This window comes from Trifolium pratense, linkage group LG2, assembly GCF_020283565.1.
Source record: "Trifolium pratense cultivar HEN17-A07 linkage group LG2, ARS_RC_1.1, whole genome shotgun sequence".
Lineage (NCBI taxonomy): Eukaryota > Viridiplantae > Streptophyta > Magnoliopsida > Fabales > Fabaceae > Trifolium > Trifolium pratense.
The window spans coordinates 5603485-5608785 of record NC_060060.1 but is presented as its reverse complement, the minus strand read 5'-3'; positions in this window follow the sequence as shown (position 1 = coordinate 5608785).

Sequence of the window (5301 nt, the reverse complement as noted above, 5' to 3'; positions counted from 1 at the left end):
ACATGTTTTATACATAAACAATAAAATAATGACATCATTATCATTAAGAAAAAATGGAGATTACAAAAATAATAACAATTACTCCATAAATAATATTAATTTGTATAAGTTTCCATTAGTATGTGGAGCTATGTGGGGACAACACAATATTTTGAGTGGGGGCAAAACACTAAAACATTTAATTATTAGTTAAAAATTAATTAAGGTTGTGAGGTCAGCTGCCCCCAATCCATATAGTGTGGATTCGTCCTGGATGTCATTTAAGTTTTGCGTTTGTAATAAATAGATTCTTTAAGTTTTGTAGGTAACAACTAAGTTCTTTAAATTTTTAATTTATTGCATCGTTGCCCTTCAAGTTATTCGTCGTTTGAAAAATGTTGAAGTAACTTAGTGAAATGGTAGTGAACAGTGTATTTTAGCTTCCAAATAATAAGAAGCAGTGTTCGGTGTCATCTCACTAAGTTAACAGTTATATCAACACTTTTGTAACAGATATTTGAATTGTAACATTGCAATAAATTATAAACTTAAAGGACATGTTTATTACCTAAAAAACTTAAAGGATCTATTTTTTAGCTAAAAAACTTAAAGGGTGTATCTATTACAAACACGAAACTTAAAGGATATGAGAGTTTCTACGGTACATTCAAATAATTTGAATGTACTGGTACATTAAAGCGATAAATTGAGAAATTAGTAATTATTTTTATGGGTTAAAAAACTGTTAACCGGTTGTTGTATTTTAGAGATAATAATATCACAAGAAAAAAATTTAATTTCATTGTTTATAATCATTATTACACTAATTTTTTAACATTTTTTCATTAAAAAAAATTCAATATTGACAATTATTAGGAATAAAATTTAAAAAATGTCAAATTTTATATTTTTGACAGTTTTGATAAATTATATTTGGTTATTATAATGTTTTTAATGATAAAAAATATAATTTTTTTAAAAAAATATTCATTTATCTATTGATTTAAATACCTGATATACCGATACATTAGAAATTATCAAATATACCATAGAATTTCTCATAAATAAATATATATTTAACATTTTAACCTATTAATCAATTTTGTCAAAATAAGTTAAACCTAATATAAAAATATAATATCAGTTATTTGTCTAAATTTTTTTCATTAAAAAAAATACAAGGTGCAGCACTATGAGTCTATCACCTTTTATTTTTCCATCACGATCTTGATTTATCAACCATACATTGAATAACAGTTGCCCACACTTCAAAAACACGTCTATCTATCTAAAAGCATTGTTCCTTACTAGCTGCCAATGTAACAGTCCTCTCTTTACTTTCTTTATTAACTTTTCATTATTTTTCCCACCTTTTTTTTAGGAAATTTTTTCCCACTCTTATTCTCTTTATATACCCCTTGATATTTTTAAGTTCAACAATTCCATCTCATCCTCCATTCAACTTTTCCTAAAGCTAAAGAAATAAAAACAAACTTGGACATATATATATATGCATACTATAATACAATTAAGATCACGAACATAGTACAACATAAATGATAAATATTTAGATTTTTTAATTATATATTCTCTCCGTTCTTGTTTAGTTGTCGTTTTAGAAGAAAAGAAAAATTAAGAAAGTATATTTTTGCACCTTATCTTCTTATTATACCTTTATTTTAATTCACTAATAATTTTTTTTTTTTTTGCACACACTTTCTCTTTCCGATAAATTTAATATATTATGTATCCAAAAAAATAACTTTAGTTTTCTAAATATATATTAAATCTTTTACGGTTTCAACAACTACTCCTAAATATTTGAAATTTACATGAGGGTATAATAGACAAAATATAACCTTAAATTATCAAAACGACAAGTAATTTGAAACAATTTTTTTCTCTAAAACAATAAGTAAAAAGGAACAGAGGGAGTAATTTAGATTTCACGGTGCGTATATAAGAAAAAATATATATTATAGCAGTGATTAACTCTTTATAAATCTGAGTTAATTTCTTCTCGTGAGCTTAGCTCAGTTGACAGGAATATCACACTATATATGCAGGAGCCGGAATTCAAACCTCGGACATTTCGCATATTCATCTTTAAGATAAAATTTCTAACCACGGCTTGACAAAAGAAAACTCAGTTAATTTGAGAAATTAATCTCTATAATTATATGCAAGAATATCTTAGGAATATTATAAAGATCTAGTCTCCAATCCCATAGGTAGCATTTAGTCCTTAAACTTGGAGTCCAAGAAATTAATAAATAGAAAGAAAGAGCATGAATGAGATTATTTAATTTGTTCTTTTACTTGTGCTTTTTATTGAAAAGTAGCCTGCCATGGCCTTTTTACCAATCACTAGCTAGCCTTTTTGAAAATGTGCACTCGTTTTATATATTTTGTTAAAACACTATGTGCCCTCTTGAATATATATTTCGTTTCAAATTAATTATTTTTCCTGATCACCATGGAAAAAAAAAACCACATTTTTGAATTCCTGCAAAATTATATTGCGAACAATCTTAATTTGTTGAAACTAAATACTAAAATATCATTTTAGTAGAGATTCTTAAGGCGATTGACTTGTCACCAAACTATGTGCCCTTCACCCGCAAACCTTTATTTCGCCCTTCACTACAAACCCTTCATTGTCACCTTCATCGCGATTCGCTCAAACTCGAACCTAGAAACCCCATTCTCCACAAATTGATGAAACCACATTGTTGAACCCCTTTACTGCAAATCCAAAAACCCCAATCATCGCTCATATTTGAAACCTTTTATTGCATACTCAAAAAATTTCACTCAAACTTGAACTTGAACCCGGAAACCTCATTTTTGTCGGCTCTTGTTATTTATTGACCCTAGCTAGTATAATTTCTTCGCTAAAACACTAATATAATTTCTATTTATTTTGACAAATCGAGAGGATCCCAACTCTTTTTGAAAGTGTGTTTTATAGTCCACTGATCTGTATTATAAGAAAAAGTTTACTTATTAAGTTCATAGATGTATCTAGTCTAAATCATGAACCAGATACAGCCAACACTCTACGTATTTAAAAAACAAACTTTTTTTAATAATAAGGACTAGATGAAGTATCATTTATTTACTTCAAAAGACACTTTAATTTAATTTCTTTTGAGAAGTTGAGAGGATCACCATTCATACAATTTGATTCTTCTGAATTGACTAAAAGTTAATATTAACGGATGTCGAGTATACTAGAATGGACTAGACTTTCACAACGCGGCGAATCAAAGTTTAAATTTTAACTGAGAGAAGTATCACATTTACTAAAAGTTAATATTAACGGATGTCGAGTATACTAGAACGGACTAGACTTTCACAACGCGACGAATCAAAGTTTAAATTTTAACTGAGAGAAGTATCACATTTAGTGTCCAACACGCCTCAAAACAAGATTACCTTTTAGCCTATGATACTCATCTTCATGGCTGGAATTTAAAGAAATGCTTGTACATGTACCCTCTAAGTACTAAGTGACTACTCATACATATTACTAACACTTTAATTTTAAGAAAACCGCACTTCCAATTATTTATTTTATGTAACAATTTTAGTTATTTTTATTTTCTCACGTTTAAGTATTTTTTCAATTAAAAAAATATTCATGTGTCATTTTTAGCACCCTAATTTCTTCATATTTTTTATCAAATCTATTCATAAACTCATCTTCTCCAACACCTCTATCCAAAAACTTTCATTTTCATATAGAGAATCCAAAAAATCAAAATCCAAAAACTTTCATCGTCAACATAAAAATTCCCAATTTAAAATTACATTATACACACAGAACTAAAATATCCGTATTTGCTCAATTTTGCAGGTAATTACCTATAAGATTTTACAAACTTAAAATACTACTCCGTATTATTTATAGTAATCTAATGTCTTTGCTTCTCAACTCAAATCTTGGATCCATCTTGTTTGGAGGGAAAACAAATAGGGGATTATGAGTGGAGAATCAGAAAAAATATTTTTAAACTAGCACATTATTCAATCTTGATTCCTGTTCTGGACTAGACTAGGACTAGTCCACTTCATACCCTCTAAAGTCCACATGGCTTGCCCATCCATGTCAGCAGAACATGGTGGAACCTCTCCAAGATATGAGCAAATTACTGTTCTACCCACTATCTAAGGGTGATATCTTGGCAGTCCATCTTATTGGTCCTTGGCAAGTCCAACCCAATAAGAGGACCTTTGGCCCAGAGCTGGGGGCTATATAAGCTCTCCTATACAGGAGAGCTAGGTAACATTATTCATTCTCTCATTTACTTTCTCTCTCTAGTATCTCTCTTGCTCTCTTTCCTTGTCTGACTTTGGCATCGGAGCACCTGCAGGTACAACCCCCTCCGTGGATCAGCTGCTCGACTCGCCGTCAACCACCTGCTCAACGGACTGCTAACTGACCATCTACCTGTTCTGATCAACAGTTAAGATCAATTCCTATAGTAGAAAAAACATGTGTTTCATGCCGTAAATAATTTTGACAGATACCAAAACAACAAAATCAATTCTAAACAAATTTTACGGTTATAGTTTTTTTTTTAATCATTTTACGGTTAGGTTTGAGATTTGATGCTTGATTATAGAAACTACTAGTAGTATATATGACACAATTACCCACTAAATCCAAATCCTTAATTTATTCACATGTTTCTAGGAGGGAGCTATGTGGCATCAAACGTGAATTTTTCATTAATTTATTCATATGATATTCATGAGATGCTTGAAAGAAGATGAGAATAATATATTGTTGAAATTTGATACCATCACTCCAAGAAAGATTCTTCAGTTTTAATTGTTATCTTGTAAAGGATAAAGCAAAACAAACCATTACTTCTTATTAGGACAAAGTGGATCGATCACTATGTTTATTTTATTTTCATGTATTTTCAATCAGAAAATAAATGTTACTACGATGTAAAACAATTTTACACATATATCTAATAGACATTTTGTATTCTATCAAATTATAAAGATATTTCCTTTTAAAAAAAAATCTAAAAATATTTTAAAATTAATTATATGACACGATAATTTGATGATTATTTTATTAGATGACAATATATAAAATTATTTTACATTTTCAATGTAACTTATTTTCGATTGGGTCATGACTCAAAAATCAAAATATATATTCCAGTTATATATAAATTAACCAATGGAAATACAACTGACCAACACATGGAAGGATGTGGATATAAATTTATAAAATATTCCTCAACAAAAATATATACAATTAACTTTAAATTGACATATTTTCAAAGAGTTAGCAATGCATTT